The sequence below is a fragment of the Passer domesticus genome, chromosome 5, assembly GCF_036417665.1.
Source record: "Passer domesticus isolate bPasDom1 chromosome 5, bPasDom1.hap1, whole genome shotgun sequence".
In the NCBI taxonomy this organism is placed as follows: Eukaryota; Metazoa; Chordata; class Aves; order Passeriformes; family Passeridae; genus Passer; species Passer domesticus.
Genome location: NC_087478.1, coordinates 79,466,224 through 79,483,508, shown reverse-complemented (window position 1 = coordinate 79,483,508; position 17,285 = coordinate 79,466,224). Strand labels below are relative to the sequence as shown.

Below are 17,285 nucleotides of genomic sequence, written 5' to 3'. Positions count from 1 at the left end.
GCTTCCCGGCGGACGCGCGTCACGCGCGGGGGCGCGGCCGCCGCGGCACCGCCCGCCGGGGGGACGGGCCCGCGCTGGTCAGCTCCGGGAGGGAGCGGCGGGCTGCCGGCTGTCCTCTGCATCCCTCATCCTGCTCCGTGAGGGAAAGGCGGGGTGCCAGCTGTCCTCTGCATCCCTCATCCTGCTGCGTGAGGGAAAGGCGGGGTGCCAGCTGTCCTCTGCATCCGCCATCCCTCCATGAGAGGACAGCGGGCTGCTAGCTGTCCTCTGCATCCCACATCCTTCCATGAGGGAATAGGGGGCTGCTGGCTGTGCTCTGCATCCCTCATTCCTCCATGAGGGGACAGCGGGCTGCTCGCCGTACTCTGCATCCCTCATCCCGCTCCATGAGGGAACAGCGAGCTCATCCCCGTCCCGTTCATCCCTCATCCCACTCCATGAGGGAACAGCGAGCTCATCCCCGTCCCGTTCATCCCTCATCCCACTCCATGAAGGAACAGAGAGCTCTTCCCCTTCTCGTTCATCCCTCATCCCGCTCCGTGAGGGAACAGCGAGCTCATCCCCGTCCCGTTCATCCCCCATCCCGCTCCATGAGGGAACAGCGAGCTCCTCGCCGTCCTCTTCATCCCTCATCCGCTCCTTGAGTAGCGGCGGCATCCCGGTCCCATTCAGCCACCATCTCTCTCCATGAGTAAACAGCGAGCTCCTCGGAGTCCTGTTCATCCCTCATCCCGCTCCTTCGGGGAATAGCGACCACATCCCCGTCCCGTTCATCCACCATCCTGCTTCCCGAGGGAGTCGCGACCTCATCGCCGTCCCGTTCATCCTGTCAGGAAAGTTAATCCACATACACCAGAGGTTTATGTCCAAAGAGGAGACAGAGGAGTCCTGTAACTGTATTTGAATAAAGAGAGAAGTCATGGGCATTTTCCATGGGGTCTCTCAAGTTATTAGAGCATGCAGCCTCCTTTTTATCCTAATTTTCAGGCTGCGTTTCCCTCTCTCTTCCCCCATCAGCTGAGGTACTTGAGAGGTGTAGACTTCCCAAATCGTTTCATATACACCCCTTTCTGATGTGTAGCCCTCCCTTTTCTTTTTTCCTTGTGTTCTTTTTCTCTAAATCCAGAGGTTTAACACAGACTTGAGTAAGTAATAATCTCTGTCAATTCGTGGAATTTATGGTTCCACCACATTGCTTCTTTCACTCTCAATATCTGGCCTTGTCTACCATCAGGCCCACAGTTTGTTTGTAAAGACATCTCCTCATTCCTTTTACAGAATTCACAGAATCACAGAATGACTGGGTTGGAAGAGACCTTCAAGATCATCGAGTTCAACCCAGCCCCAGCACCTCAATTAAACCCTGGCCCCCAGTGCCACATCCAGGCTTTGTTAAACACACCCAGGGATGGTGACTGCACCACCACCCCCGGCAGCCATTCCAGAACTTTATTACTCTTTCTGTGAAAAACTTTTTCCTGATATCCAACCTGTATTTCCCTTGGTGCAGCTTGAGGCTGTGTGCTCTGGTTCTGTCAGTGCTGCCTGGAGAAAGAGACCAACCCCACCTGACTAGAGCCACTTTTCAGGGAGTTGTAGAGGGCGATAAGGGCACCCCTGAGTCTCCTTTTCTCCAGGCTGAGCACCCCCAGCTCCCTCAGTGGTCCCTCACAGGGTTTATGTTCCCAGCCCCTCACCAACCTTGTTGCCCCCTCTGGAAGTTCTTGAGCATCTCAATGTCCTTCCCAAACTGAGGGGCCAGAACTGGACACAGCACTCGAGGTGTGGCCTCACCAGTGCCAGGTACAGGGGAAGAATTATCTCCCTTCTCCTGCTGGCCACACCATTCCTGATCCAGGCCAGGAGCCATTGGCCTTCTTGGCCACCAGGGCACTCTGCTGGCTCGTGTTCAGTCACTGTTGACCAGTCCCCCCAGATCCCTTTCTGCCTGGGCACTATAACATTGCAGGGGGTTACTGTGACCAAAATGCAGGACTGGGCACTTGGATTTATTAAACTTCATCCTGTTAGACTCTGCCCATCCATTCAGCTGATCCCAGTCTCTCTGCAGAACCCTCCAACAGATGGACACACGCTCCCAGCTTAGTGTCATCCACAAATTTGCTAATGAAAGACTCAATCCCCTCATCCATGTCATCAATAAAAATTTTAAACAGAACTGGCCTCTCACCCTGAGGGAACAGTGACCTCCTCACCATTCCATCCATCCACAGGCAACCAAGGTCCCTCAGTGCCCTGCGCTCTCCTAAACCAAGAGCAAGCAACTCTTGCCAAAAGGCAGCCCAGCCCTTTCTGCTCCCCTCCCAGCTCACTGATCACCAGGAAGGTGATGGGAAAGCCCTGAAGGATGTGGGGATTTCAGGGATAGCAGCACCCGCCTCTTTGGGTATTTTTATGCCAAAGACAAGCTGATGGTGCTGTCTGGACCTGCCCTCAGCAGCGTCTAAGGATGGCACTTGGGAATGTGTCACTGCCCTTACTCAGAGATGAGGGGAGTGGTGTTTTTCTCTTAATCTAGAATCAGAATGATTGGCAGTTAATCATCTCCTTTTTCTCTTAAGCCTTACAACCAGGAAAAGTATTTAAATCATTAACCTAATGGTTTAAATAGGAGCTAACTGCAGGTTTCCACACCTTTCTTATTTAAAAGATAGGCACCTTGTTTCACGTTCTTCTGGTATTTTATTTCTCACCCCAAGGTTCTCAGAAATAACTCCTAAAGGTTTTGTAACTTCATGACTCATTTTCAGGCATACTGACACTGTACCATAGAGCAACAGTTTTTCCATTCAGAGCCACAGATTGCCACGTGGACCTTTCCAGTGTCTTTAAGATTTTCTGGATTTTATCCAAACAAAATTTTATTGCTTCTACATTTGCATTTTACAAAATCTTATCTAAGCATAGTCTCCTTGCTAGAAATGCTGTTTGGGTTTACATTTTTACAAACTCTCCTGGTAACTGATGTTGTCAACTTTTTCAGTGGAAAAAAAAAATGATCCTAAGGAACAGTACAAAGAAAAACTTTGTATTAAGTTTAAATTACCTGCTTAGAATTCAAGGCTGAGAAACAGAAAGAATTGGAAGATTGTGTCTGGGGAAGTTTACTTTTAATGATTTCATAGCTTTGATTGATTTTGTCTTCTCTTAAATGGAGCGTGATTTTCCACCTGCACAAAGCTTATGACATCCACTTAGGACAACACAAAATCCTTAACAGACACAGAAAAGCAAAAGTATTTCAAATTTCCCAGTAAGTAGCTGAAAATCAGAAAAGGAGAAAAATTATGGACATGGGAAACCTATGAAATCTAAACACCCCACTAGGCCAAGCAGAACTACAGGGTATTGGAAAATATGACTAAGAAGATATGGAATTAATTCTGAAAATAAACCTGTCTACATTTTTTCTTAAAGTCTCCAAAGCTGGTGCTAAGCCTAACTCAGGATTCAATCAGACTGTTTCTTTAGCAGCAGTCTGACTTTCTCCCTGGTAGCACCTCCACTTAAATACTTTATTCCCCACAGTCTGAAAAAGTTTGCTTTAAGAATAATTTTTTTTAAAAAATAAAACTAATTCTGTGCCCTCCAAGGGCACAACCCTCTGTAGCTGCTTTGTTTACTACAGATTTTTTTAGAGGAGGTAGAAACTGTGAAGTAGGCTTAAATTTTTCAAGAAAATCTAGACATGGTAGAAGAAAAAGAAGGGAAGATGAAAAAAAAGTTATTCCTTACAAATGGAAGTTTAGCAAGCTTAAAATAAAAAAGAAATATGAGGTATTACTGAGTTTTATTGTTTTTAAAAGGGCAACTATGTGTCATGTTCCAGTGATTGAATTCTCTCAGAAATGTTGCTGACAATAAATAAAGTTATCCTATTGAAACGTTACGATTCTAGTGCTATGATTACAATGAATAATGCAGAAAGTCAACTAAATAGATGTGTTAATTATACGTATTTACTTTTCCAAAGACTCCTTTCTTCTCTTGCATGTATCAGAGCTGGAAATACATTGTCTCACCGCTGAGTGGAGCTCCTTACGTATTTATTAGTGCAGTGACGCTCTGACCGAGTTCCCACTGCGGGGTGACCATGGGATGGTTATTTCAGCTCGTGCCTGGCAGCTGTGTGGGCACAGCACTCGAGAAGTTACTAAATGCTTCATTCTCTAAAATTAATTAGCTATATAGGTAAATGGAAATCTCCAAGGCACAGCAGCAGGGCAGACCCTTTGTTAGTAGACCTCAGACATGAGTTATTTTAATGAATGGTGAAACATTCAATGTAGTCTCTGGGCACACTGATTTCTCTACCTTTTTTTCCTTTTTTTTTTTTTTTTTCTTCACTAATCTCTACAGCTAATTTAGAGGGGGAAAAAAGAATTAAAGAAAAAGAAGAGGACTTGCTGTTCGCTGAAGGATGATGTGTTACAGATGCTGCGTGCAGATATGTGAGAGCAGTTGCAGAGCTTGTTGCTGGGTTTCCACCGAGGGGATAATTAAAAATGAGTGCCAGCCTTGAGCAGTCAATTAGCACTGAGTAACAAGATGAAAGATAAAAGGCAGATGTAATCATATTTCACAAATAATACATCAGTGTGCCTCTAGTCTAAGAATCCTTTCTAAATCAGCTTTTCACAGCAAGTGAACATATTTTTTTCTAGTTTCCTGCGGCTTCTTTTAGCATTCATCTAGGGAATGTGAGTGCTGGACCACAGACACTCTTCTGGTGGGTGTCTGTGGTAGGACAGTCTACTACAGTGTACCCTGAGAACGTTTGGGTAGAAATTTGGGATCCATTTCTGTTTCTTGGTGCAAGTTTGGTAGTACAATTTATCTGTGTGATAGAGGCCAAGGGGATTAGACAGGGAAATGGGATGTAGAGGAATAGGGAAGAGTGTGAAGAGGAGTTTGAGGCAGCAGCAAGGAGAAGTGGTTTAGCAGGAGAAATGGAAGCTGGACAGGAGGATAAATGGGAGATTTATCAATTGTGTGCCTCACAGTTGCATTTGTACCTTTTTTCCTGCCTCTCCTGGTGAGGTCACGTTAAAGAATCATGGATTCTTTAACCACCATGTTAGTGCCAGGATCTCAAAACTATTTGCTCTTATGAGGAGAACATTGTTCCTAACATTGTCAGGAGCCTTTCCATCTGTCTGGAGGGCAGGGGTCCAGCACGTTCAGATCATGCACCAGACACAGAATGATAAAACCAATAAGGGATATTTAAAAGTGTTTTACCTCTGCCATAATGGCTTCTCTGTTCCTCAGCCTTCAGGCCCCTTTCTGTCTTTTGAGAGGCAACAGTTGGTAGTTTTGGCCAGATAGAGAGGAGAGATGAAAAGGAAATTTCTATCCAAATGTCTTCAGAACATAATGTTGCTAAAGGAAATAAAGGAATGTAAAATAAAAACATACATAATATTATTTTGCTGCTTCTTTTCCAGCCTCATATTGGACCCACTTGATATCTCAGGCTAGCTAAATAAACATTTACCTCTGCAAAAAGAATTTCCATTCATAATAAAACCAAATCCAATTGTAAAGCTCTGCTCAAGGAGAATTAAAATTGCCTGTCAGTTTACTTGCTTTCCAGGAAACAGCTTAGCAAAATTCTTATTCTCCAAGGATCATCAGAGCTGTAATACCTCCCTGTGAGCTTACTGTACTTTAAGAAACAGCAAGGCAAATTTACAGGAACAGGCTTTAGCTGAGCTGGCTCATAATTGTAGGCTGCTTTGATGTTTTCACTTGGAAGGTGTTTTTCACAATGCAAGATGTTTATACTTGCTGTTCTAAAGGACTAATTCAAACATCAGGCTCTGAAAATCAGGCATAGCAGACAGTCCTCCTATCCTAGGAGCACTTGAACAGATCTGACATAGAAAGGACATTGGGATTTTTCCTTGTTTTTGGGGGTAAAAGCTTTGCTGAAAAGACAGAAGCTAATCCAGGTAACACCAGTCAGGCTTGTTTATAAACCTTTTTTAATCACTTTTTGAACAATCTTGCAGATTTTCTTCAGATTCTGTTTTTTAGCACCCACTTGCAAGTGCAATTTTTGTACCAATAATATTAGTGGTGTAAAATACTCTAATTTCTAATAAATAATACTTAGTCTGTAACTTGACTGTGAGCCTCTCTTCACCAGACAATGTGATATTTGCTGGTTTATGAAAGCAAGTCTGGCACTGCGAAGACTATAAACACAATAATGTTTTTCTGCTACTACTTGCACAATAATTTAGTTTTGAAAAATAGAAAATTTGGGTTTTTTCACAATGGAAATTACTGTGTACTAGACTGTGTGTCCCTTTTAGAGCACACCAGAAAAATAGGTGAGCTTGAAAATAGAGGATAGCAAGAAAAAGGTAAGAAAGATTACTCATATGTGACATATATTTGTGCTATTTGGAAAAAAATACTAGATTCTATACAATTTCTTTGCATAAACAGCGATTCATATTATTCTCTCCATCCTCGGGCCATAAAAATCTCAACTTTTAAAGAAATATTGTTGCTCTTCTGAGATTTGAGAATATGTTCCATTTCAAAACAACTTTAAGCTGCATTTGTCTCTGGACTGAATCCACCAATGTCATCACTATTAGATCATGAATTCATTTGGCTCATGGTATTATGCTTGGAGTAACTACAGTTGTGGGGTTTTGGTCTTTTGCCATGATCAAACTTTAAAAGAAATTAATAGCACTGATGGTGGAAGATGGTGGCCATGCTTTTACACGTAGGAGATGGAAGACAAAAATTTGCAAAGGTGTTTTTTTTGTTGTTACTGAGATTTTGGGGAATAAAGATTATTGTCCCAAGATGCATAACAATTATATACCTGCAAGGAGCTGAAAATATTTAATGTTGGAGTGAGTCAAAAAGATAAGCAGTACCTTCATTAGTATTGAATAGAAATTTACTCATGATGCTTATGCAAATATTTGGGAAATTCATTAGTGCAATGGTTATTTTCCAGTTGGATTTCTGTGAAACTTCCCCATTTGCTGCTGCACATCCACGTCACTATGACATGTAACATACAGACTGGGATTCCCAAAAGTGTATTTCATGTTTCTTTCCTTTTGTTTCTTGCTGATGACGCAGGAACAGCTTGGCAAGGTGGAAGGAGGCTTTAGTTCTTCTCACAGCCTTGTCCAATCCAGTCTATAACAGTAATGGGTCACCTGCCATTTCGGATGCTAAAAACAAGAACCTTATTTGCATGTGAAAGTCAGTGTGATTCAGATTTTATAGATCATTTAATATAAGTATATAAATAGCTTCATATGACAGAGCAGTTTAGGTTTGGGCTAGAAGTAGCTGACTCTCAGATTGGTAAAAATAGAAAAAGAAATAATCTGTGGACACCCCTACTGCTTGATTCCAGGTGAAAATACCATCTTTGCTTACAGTTAGAGGTTCATCAGCTGGCTGGGCATGAAGCAGGGAGAAATCAACAGGTTCCCAAGGCAGCTTCAGACCCATCAAGAGCCTTTGAAGTTTAACAACAAAGGCTGACTCTAAGGGCATAAGTATCGGGCCACGTAAGGAAAAGTCATTAAGCAGTTAATCTTAGGCCTTATCTCAAAGTGCTGCATTTCTATGGAAACTGAGTACTTGGCTCTGAACACCGGAGCATAGCCTAGGAATTCATTGCGAGAGTATTGGAGCGGAGATATCCAGTTCTTTGTCAGCCGGGATAACATTCTCTCGTTCTGCTTGTCGTCTTATCGTGTCTCTCCCCACCCCGGTTTTACAGCTAATCCTTTACCTCGGTTTTTGTGCTCGTGATTTACATCTTTGTGGGGACAGTAAATCCAAAGTAAGCAGCGTATTCCTGCGTGTCAGAGGCGTTCCCTGAGATAGTTGGGGCACTCTTGATTTTCTAAAGAGAACCTGTGCGGGAATTTCATCAAGCGCAGGCTTTTGGGAAGGAATTTTTCTGGCAAAGAAAAAAAAAGTCATTTTGCAGAGCCAGTAACACTCCACAGCTCCTGCAAATCCCATGAACGTTGTGACCACTTAAGGGTTGACAGCTGCAAACAGGTTGCAGGCAAAGCTCTGTGTCACAGTAAGCATATCTGGGATTTTCAGCTTTATATTTTGTTATATAAATAATATGGCTAAAAATAATTAATGTGAGTGTAACACTATAATCAAAAATATGCTTCTAGTATCTCACTTATTCGAGGCACTGAACAAGCAATCATATGTGAAGTGGGAAATGGGAGCAGAGTTTGGAAAGTAATGGCTGGTAACCTACCGAAACGATATGAGTAATTTAACTGCATGTTACATTGTAGTGTAACAGTCAAAAAAAGAAAATGTCCATTAAAAATCTGCCCAGCACCTGCAAATGGGCTATTGCCACAGCTGGCAAGAGCTACAGAGATTTCCATCTGTAGATCATTAGACAAATATGTGCCAACTTGAAGGACCAAAACCTGCTATCAGTTATTTTGTCAAAGCCCTCCTATGACAGCACCACAGGAGAGGCCAAACACAATTGAATCTCATCCTCTGCACAGCCTTCCTTCTTCTTCTGAGAGTTAAAATACATGGACAGAAAGTTTTGAAGTTATGTATTAGTTCATTCATTTCGTTCTACTGAAAAAAAATTATATTTATTCTACACAGTTTATTCTACTGTTTATTCAACTGTTTATTCTAAACAGTTGTCAGATCAACATCTTATCTGTCAGATCCCCAGCACATGTAGCACTGCTGACTGCAGCTGAGTGGATGGCTGGAAGTGAAATATTTTGGTCACTGCAGGAGCTGCAGTAACCCCACCTTCCAGAAGGACTTCAGGCTTTTGCCCCGGGGTTCCTAACCAGGCTTTGATACCTCCCTTGGCTTTTTCTATTACCTGTCTTTCCTGCCTCTTATCAGCTCCTCCGTGACAGCCACAGCTGATTTGCTGGACATCGTCCTTATTGCTTTGCAAATGCTTTGCTAACTAAATTCATGTGTTCCCTTCGCCCCTTTTCTCCCGCAGAAGTTGATGACAATGCAGAGGAGTCAGATGAAAGCTGCGTCTTGGCTTTCTGTGCAAGATTTCAGTTCACTGCCTGCGAGTCTCTTGGGCTCAGGAGTGGCAGCTGCTGGTTTGATTCCATTTGTGAAACGCGGAGTACTCAAAGGGAGGTGAGTCTGGAGCGAAACACAGTTACTGGATGTTTGTTCAGAGCTGTAATGAGATTGAGAGATAAAAACAAGCATAATGCATTCATAGGCTCTTGATCTGACTGCAAGCACCGTGGAAAACAGCGATAGGAAGCACAAAGGTTTCAAGATGAAACCTCTATTAATTCCTTTGCTGAGAATCTTCATATTTCTACCAAAAAAAACCCCACCAATGCTGTGTTTTTTATCTTGACGGATGTTACTGAAAGTAGCTCAGATTCCACATCCAGATACAACATGATTGGCATTAAGCTTGTAGTTTCAAAATGTTTTACAAGTTGATCACTACTTGTACAATGCATTAAGCCAAAAGCCAAACTTCCAACTCTTCAAGTCTATATTTGGATTGTTTTCACAAAACAAGTTAAATGAGTCTAAGATTACTTCTAAAATATTTTCCAGAAAACTAAAATTAGCTTTTAAACCCCATTTCCACTAGAAAATGAAGGTTAAATATTTTTGCTTTGAGATCTGGGTTCATTGAACTCTCCCAAGTCCTAACACAGACACAAGCCAAAAAACCCATGAACCAACAGTTCATACAAACTCCTGAGAGCCAAATCAGCTGACTCTGGCAGACCACAAATGTTTTTAAACTCATTTCAGCTTCTTTTATGGAGATAATCCAAGCAGTACCAACTTGCTTTTTCCACCAGCATCTTCTTTGCTTCTCCCAGAACAAAATGATAACATTGGAATCAAAGATTTGCAGTGTCACAGAGTCATGGCCTAGATTTTTTTGTGCTGTAGCAACAGATCTGCAAGAGAGCAGATACTTGTTTTATAATATAGAAAGCAAAATAACAGAAACCATGATCTTTTTTTTAACTAGCCACAGTATTTTAGAGAAAGCTGCAATGCCCTGTCTCTCATGTAAATGTACAGTACTCCATTTAACATACTTCTTTTATTTATTCTGTCTTGGTAATCAACTGCTGCCTTTGAGAGGATGATAAAATTAGTTTTTATTCCCACACACAAACACACACATACAATGTAATGTATCGTGACCGATTTACTCTTTTTAGAGAAGCTAAAAAAGGAGAAATGCACAAGAGCACCCTTGTTTGAATAAATACTGGGCTGTCTGTATGGAATAACAATTATATGCTGAAGCTAGAGCAGATGTATGGGTGTGAATCACATAAGGGTAGGTTGGGGAATTATAATCAGCTAAACAGACCTAGGAATCAATCAGCAGTGGAATTTTTTCTCTGGTTAAACAGCAGATTTTTCTAACTATTATGGGGCAGGATGGGGAAAGTGATTTTTCAGCCCATGTTTTGCATGTATAGTGTGAAATTTCCTGAAGTGTAGGACATACGTTTGTGGCACAGAAATGCAAAATTAAATGAGATCTGGCACTGCCATTAGCAGCCACTGTTACGACTGATGAAGAAAAGTTTGTGGGTCTCTTTTTTAGTACTCTGCAAGAAGAACAACTCTGGAGTGAGGATGAGATATGAATTCTATTTTTTCCCGGATTTTGCCATCCCTCTGACCTAGCTCACATTTGGACTGGTTTGTATCACCACCAGGAATCCAAGTCAGGAGAAGGAGGCAATAAAAGTCTTTCTTTAGAAGATTAAGTCAGTTTCTCTGGCACAAATGATGCAATATAATGGTGTGTCTTCATGGGCATTTCTGATGTTCCTTTGACATTTTCATATAGAGGGTCATCTCAAATGTCTTTTGCCTACTTTTCTCCATCATTGCTGCATTATCATTAAAAAAATTAATTCAGTGGCTTTCCCAGAAGTGTGTTTGTGACCTGCTTACCCTCTTACTTATTAAACAGCTTTCCTGAACCACCAACACAAACGCACTCCCAAGAGCAGAGACCGGAAACATCACGGTGCAAATTTTGTCTTCCTTCAGGTCCTTTCTTCTTGCTGGTTTTGCATTTCACAGGTACCGATTGGAAAAGACCAAAGGCATCTGTAAGCTCAGGGTTCTGAAGCACCCTCCAACAACCTGTCCACAGCATCTTCCATCCGCTCCAAGTAGGAAGCAAATGGACTGAGAAGAACGGGCCATTAGCAGTGATTGCACAACCCGACCTCTTTGATCGGGTGGCATTTATTCAGTGAGCCAGCGAGCCTTTTTTTTGGTTCACCTCCCTCATTTTATCTGGGTGTTTTGTGGGCAATCTCAGCTGAGAGTTAAGACAGAAAGGCAAAGAAACAGGGCTAAAGTCATTGCTGGGGCACTGCGGGGAAATGTGGGATCTTTCAGTCCTGCTCTCGCTGCTCTGATACCTCCTCTGAGCGGAGATTTGACAGTAATGTGTGTAATTTCATCACAAACCCATTACTCTACCAAAATATTTCATTGTATTATACTCCATCCAGGACTGAAGAAAGTTTCTATGCTATTATCCCTTCTACAGAAATTCCACGTGCATTAGGTGCTTCCCAAAAGACATGTAGCTGCTCCTGGCAATTAAGTGATTTCTAATTAAAATTATAATTTAATTAATTACAATAATTCCAAATAATTTGGAAAATGTATGGTATTTCAGATTTTTAAACACCTTAGAAATATGAGTCTTGGATATGATTATTGAGCAATGACTAAAAAAATCAGGAGTATTTGTAGTGGTAACTGAAATTACCACTTGTTTCCAGTTAATCCACTGGGCATTTATAAAGTCATATCTTAGAGAAAGTAGATTGGGCACTTACTTCTATTTCCACAATCTTTATTAGCTAGATTTAAATGCTCATATTTACTCACATAAATTTACTCATACACATAAATCACATAGATTTACTCACATAAAACACAATTAATTGAAGAAAAGATGGTGCAATAAAAGCAGAAACCTCCTGCAATCCACCCCCAGCAGTCATATGTGCGTTGACTGTTTTACAGGGGTTTTTTAATATCCTGTTTTGCAGACAATATTGCCACTCCCAGGGATGGGGGATTCCCAGCTCTATGCATTACTTTTACACATACAACAAAGCTGTCACATTTGTCCTCCAGAACATGACAATCTACAAAACTAGCTGGCGTGGCTTCTGACTGCCAAAGAAGCATATATTTATTAATGGAAAGCACAAGCTTCCTTCAGAGAAGTAAGTCCACTATGAATTGGAAGCAAAAGGAGCCTGATGATAACAGTGTATACTGGAAGCCTCCCCATTTATCACACTATTTCATCCCTCTGTTTTTAAACAAAAATCATTCTCAGGAAGTAGCAAGGCTTGCAAATATTTCTGCTGCTGGATTAACTGGATATTATTAAACCACAGAGAGTAATGATGCACAGAAAGGGCAAGACTTTCCTGTGGCACAGGATAGAAACTATATGTGAATACTCAAACTTTTGATGGCATTTTGATGGAATTTCTAACCATTGATGCAGAAAACCCATTTACAGCACAAAGTGGAACAGGCTAATGAACAATTTGGCCACTCAGTGCTACCTGGGAGTCAGTCACTTCCTCTGCCATGGCTTAAACCCAGGCAGGCACCAAGCACCGCGCAGCCGCTCGCTCGTCCTTGGCTCTGTGCTAGCCCTGCTCAGCAATAACAAAAACATCTCTCTGTTATCAACACTGTTCCCAGCACAAATTCAAAACACAGCCCCACACCAGCCACTGGGAAGAAAATTAATTCTACCCCAGCCAAAACCAGCATGCCCTAGCTAAAGCTTTTTGAGATCAGTAAGGAGCAAGAATTCCTTTCCTGCCAAGTTGCCCTGGACAGAAATCCTGCTTCAGTAGTTACATGATACCACTTGGGGAAAATGGAGTGATACCAACTATACATCAAGTATAATTGTTTGGATATGTAATTTTCCACAGAAGGATTCAGCATCAAAAATTCCACAGTATTTAGTGCTTGAATGAAGAACCAGTTATTCAGATTAATGGTGTGCTGTGCCAAAACAACAGTAGCTGCCTCCCAGAGCTATCTGTGCAGTTAGAATATATTTTCTTCTTTCCATCCAGATGTTGATGTGATCAGAAATATCAGCCAATTTATTAAGTTCAGAAGCAGCATGGCCAAAGCTCATCCTTAATCTCGACCCCATTTCCTGGTATCCTGCCAGAAGAGATCCTGACTGCAGCAGCCCATTAGTTACCATGGTTGTCCAGAGGTAAAGACAACACCAGGGTTTGCTGCTGAAGAATGCAATGTCTTATTTTCAGGGGGATTAAGAGCTGCAGATATTTTGTGTCTGATCTTTTTAGCTTCAGGTCTACTCTGCCTGCCAATTTGAGGGTCAGATCCTAATCTTCAAAGCCATCAGCAAGTTTTAATCTCTTTAATATTGGCCGAGCATCGCTATCTGCACTATAGCTAAAGAGCTGCATCCTCTCAGAAAAGCAGCTCAGAGTGTCCAGGGCAAAGTACACTGAGGCTGAAGACAGATGGTTTTGGCAGAGGGGCTTCACTACTGGCTCATCTCCTCAAGGAGGTCACACACTCAGCAGTCCTGAACCATAAAACCTTGTCTCCTTTCCAAAGTTACCTGCTTTCCATGTGGAATGTTCCACTCATCTTTCTGCTGCAATTTTTTTTTTTTCAATATCAGGATCTTAGAACTGTCAGCTAAGATTGCTCAGATTTATTTACACTCTAGAATGAGCAAACCTACTGTCATTGAAAAGTACTTGCACAATAATGAAACAATAAATTATGTTGCTTATTTTGAGATACTTTTAAGTGACATGATGGAAATAAATGCAGTTAGTTCCCAAATTGAAGTGATTTTTTGATACACCTGCAGACCTTTCTTGTGAAAAGCTTCTTTTCCAGTAGAACTGAGTTGATTAGAATTATAAAGTAAATTTTTCATTACAGACAACTATTATGTTACATATGCAGCTCCCTTAAGAAATGGCCTCTTCTTCCTTTGCACATATTCTGATGGAGATAATCCCCTGCAGCTGGTGATTCATGCTGAGATTGCTCAAGCAACTGTTTGATGCAAGATTTACATTTGCAGTAGAGTGCCTACATTGTGTGAAGGGACTCTTGCAGAAAAATAGATTTATTTTTCCTTTATAAGCAATCAGCAGTGTTCCAAGTGGTGAGGCAATGCTGGGAGTCAGGTACCAGCATGAAAATTATCTGATCCATACAGCAGCCTCCAGTTTGCTCCATTTTTTTTTTTTAATGAAGAGGAGGAAATAAAGGGGAAATGTTAAGCAAAACCAATCAAATACTGGCCCCACAACTATTGTCGCATTTATTTTGCAGTTATTTTTCTGCTTTGGAGTAGGCCAACAGGAGAACTTTGCCTGTTGATATTTCTATGATTGTTTAGGAGAGAAAGCAGAGACTGTCTTTGCCCCAGTGGTGCTTGCCTTCATAGCCACCCTCCTATTTGGCCAGAAACATTGAAATCATTAAATCAGCACCACTAATTGCTGCAGCTTCATTTTCAAACTTTCAGCATTTAATAGTTTTATTTGATACTTCAGGCCCTGAAGAATCTCAACCCTCACTTTTGAAAAGTTATTAGGTCTCACTGAGAAGAAAAATGAAAGATGAATCCAAGTGCACCTTAAGAGCTGAGATTTACAGCGAAACTGTCTTCATTTATTATTTCCCAGCTAGATTGCATAATTTGTGATATTTACACAATATAACAACTATATATGTTTAAAATTATTAATTGTATATATATGTGTGTGTGTATGTATATGTGTATATATATATATATATAACAATTTTGCCAAAGATTCTGTTATAGATATCAATTATTTTTTTTTCTGAGAGAACTTTTTTATAATTTAAGTATTAAATGGTTTCCCCTCAAAGACACTTTGCAGATTCCAGTTTTGTGATTCACTGATGAAGGGAGTTATTTTCAATCTTTCCCATGATCTCAGTGTCATGGGATTTTTGTTCTCTGGGAGCCATGATGACACAAATAACATTAGCAATAACAAATGGTTTATCCATATTGAATTTGTGATAAGAAATCAACTCATGGCTCCTGATAATTTCTTAGTGGGCAGGAGGTTTTGTTTCCAGCTGCCAGTACAAACCCAGCTGTTATCAGCTGGGGAAGGCTGCATAGACTCAACCAGAATTCAGCAGACCATTTATTTACATCTTTTCCTTGTGCTTTCTGAGTAATTTGTCAAGTGACATACTCTCTCTGCTTCAGACAGTATCTGTAAAATGGGATCCTTTAGATTTCCTTCTGTTTGACTATAAACAGGTTGTTACATTTTGTGTCATCTCTGCCCTTGTAGCAGAGCACTTCACAAAGGAAAATAATAGGAGTGAGAATGAATATTGAGTGTTTATCGCAAGGGGAGCTTGATTTTGAAGCCTGTAAATGTATTTATGTATCTGCATATAATGAATAAAGTTATTAATAAAGTGATAAAACTTTTAAATGATGAGGAGGCTTATCCAGTGTGCAAATTCCTGATGCTGCAGGTCGGGTTATTACATCCAGCTGGTGATTTCTCAACTACTCAATGCATATAGAAAGAGAAATCCCTATCCCTCCAACACATTTCCCTCACTTCAGGCAGACTCTGTATTCAGTCTGTTTCTGTTTTGTGCTTAAATTAAGGACATCAATTTCTTGGAACGTTTCATACTAAACTGATACAGAAAAACAAATAACATTTCAAAAGAACAGCAAAGGCAGTGCCAGTGTGCCTGAACACTGGGCAATTGTCCATCCTCCTGTATTTTCTCCCCCCTTGGCTCAGTGTGCTTGGTCCAGCTGCAGGGAGAAGATGTCCTGGTGAAGCTGCTGCCGGTGCCACGGCATCAGAGAGAGCTGCAAGGTCACTCTGAACCTCCAGCCTCTTGGTCTGCAACTAAAAATACCATTCTTGTGTTCAGGCTTCTGGGTCAGTGTTATCTCCCTGGAATTTGGTATCAAATGGCCCTGCCTGTTCCAGCCAGATCACGTCCTGTGCTTGGGAGCCACCAGCTTGTGCTAGGTCGGGTTAAGTTCTCACCGTGCCTCATCAGTGGCTTGCCTGTGTTGAAAGATTAATGAGGAAAATGTGGCAGTATGTATTGATATTCATGCTGTGCTTTGGCAAAGGAGGTTTTAAAATTAATGGGGGAATTTAACCCCAAAATCTGTCATAGCAAGTACCTGAAATACAGACGCCATACCAGACAGGAATTTGTATATGGTATTTTCATTTATTTTTATAGCAGGAATAAGTATCTTAGGAAAGTGTGTTATCTGTTTCTCTATTTTCTACAATGGATATAGTTTAGAATATAATTAAATTATATTTGTAAGACACTGCAAGATATATTGTATGAGGACAACATAGAATTGTTTTATTTTTTTAAATCTACATTTGTTGCAAATACATTTGATTTTTTTGTCTAGACAAGGGAACAGAGTCATACCTATCTATGCTATTTTGGTTGTTTTGAAACATTTTTTATTGTTTTAATATGTGGCCAAATTAAGTTTAATATTCTTTACAAGATCCAGGAAAATTTTAGACTGAACAATTTAAATAGTGTGGTCTAAAGCCTCTATAGATCAAATTAGTAATTTTATTTTGGAGATGGTCTGGTTCACAGCACGGCCCAAGATGATAAATCCTGTTGCAAAAATGTGTCATGTTTCTAATGTGGGTAAGAATATATGTTTGCAGATTGATTTCAGAGGAGGGCTGTTTCAAACCCTTGCAAATGAGGAGGAAGAGGACAGCTTTCTTGTAACACTGCTTTGCTTTTGTTTTCAGTCTCTCAGCAATTGGATGCAGAACTGGTGTCCTCTCTCAGGCCTCTGCTGCTTTGCTGCCAAGGTCAGCTCTGCAAGCAAACTTCATGTTTTACACGTGGCTGTTCCATGCTTCAGCTCGTTCTCTGGTGTATTAAAAACAAATAGGCTCCTCTCCAACGTCAAATGTTGTGTCTTTGGTTTATTTCTCTGTTTCCTTTTTAACCCTCACGTGTGTTAAAGCCCTAGGAAGGGGCCCCCACTGATCCTCAGCTGCCCCTTCTCCACCTCTGCTGCCCTCAGCAGGAGCTGAAGGCCTGCCTGGGACTCACTGGGCTAGGAAATTGATAAGCAGCAATATTATTATCTCTGCTTTTAATGAAGGGATGGGACC

At 41.2% G+C, this 17,285-nt stretch overlaps 1 long non-coding RNA gene across 3 annotated transcripts; it reads left to right on the top strand.

The window, feature by feature from the left end:
• Nucleotides 1-4,435: 4,435 nt before the first annotated feature.
• On the top strand, nt 4,436-17,078 carry LOC135301112 (uncharacterized). 3 transcript variants are annotated; one of them, XR_010362843.1, is made up of 3 exons: nt 4,436-5,975; nt 9,029-9,177; nt 16,914-17,078. It is a non-coding gene; the product is annotated as an uncharacterized LOC135301112 (long non-coding RNA). The 3 variants fall into 3 exon arrangements; XR_010362845.1 differs by lacking the exon at nt 16,914-17,078 and adding an exon at nt 13,176-15,634; XR_010362844.1 differs by lacking the exon at nt 16,914-17,078 and adding an exon at nt 11,128-15,634.
• The last annotated feature ends 207 nt before the right edge of the window (nt 17,079-17,285 follow it).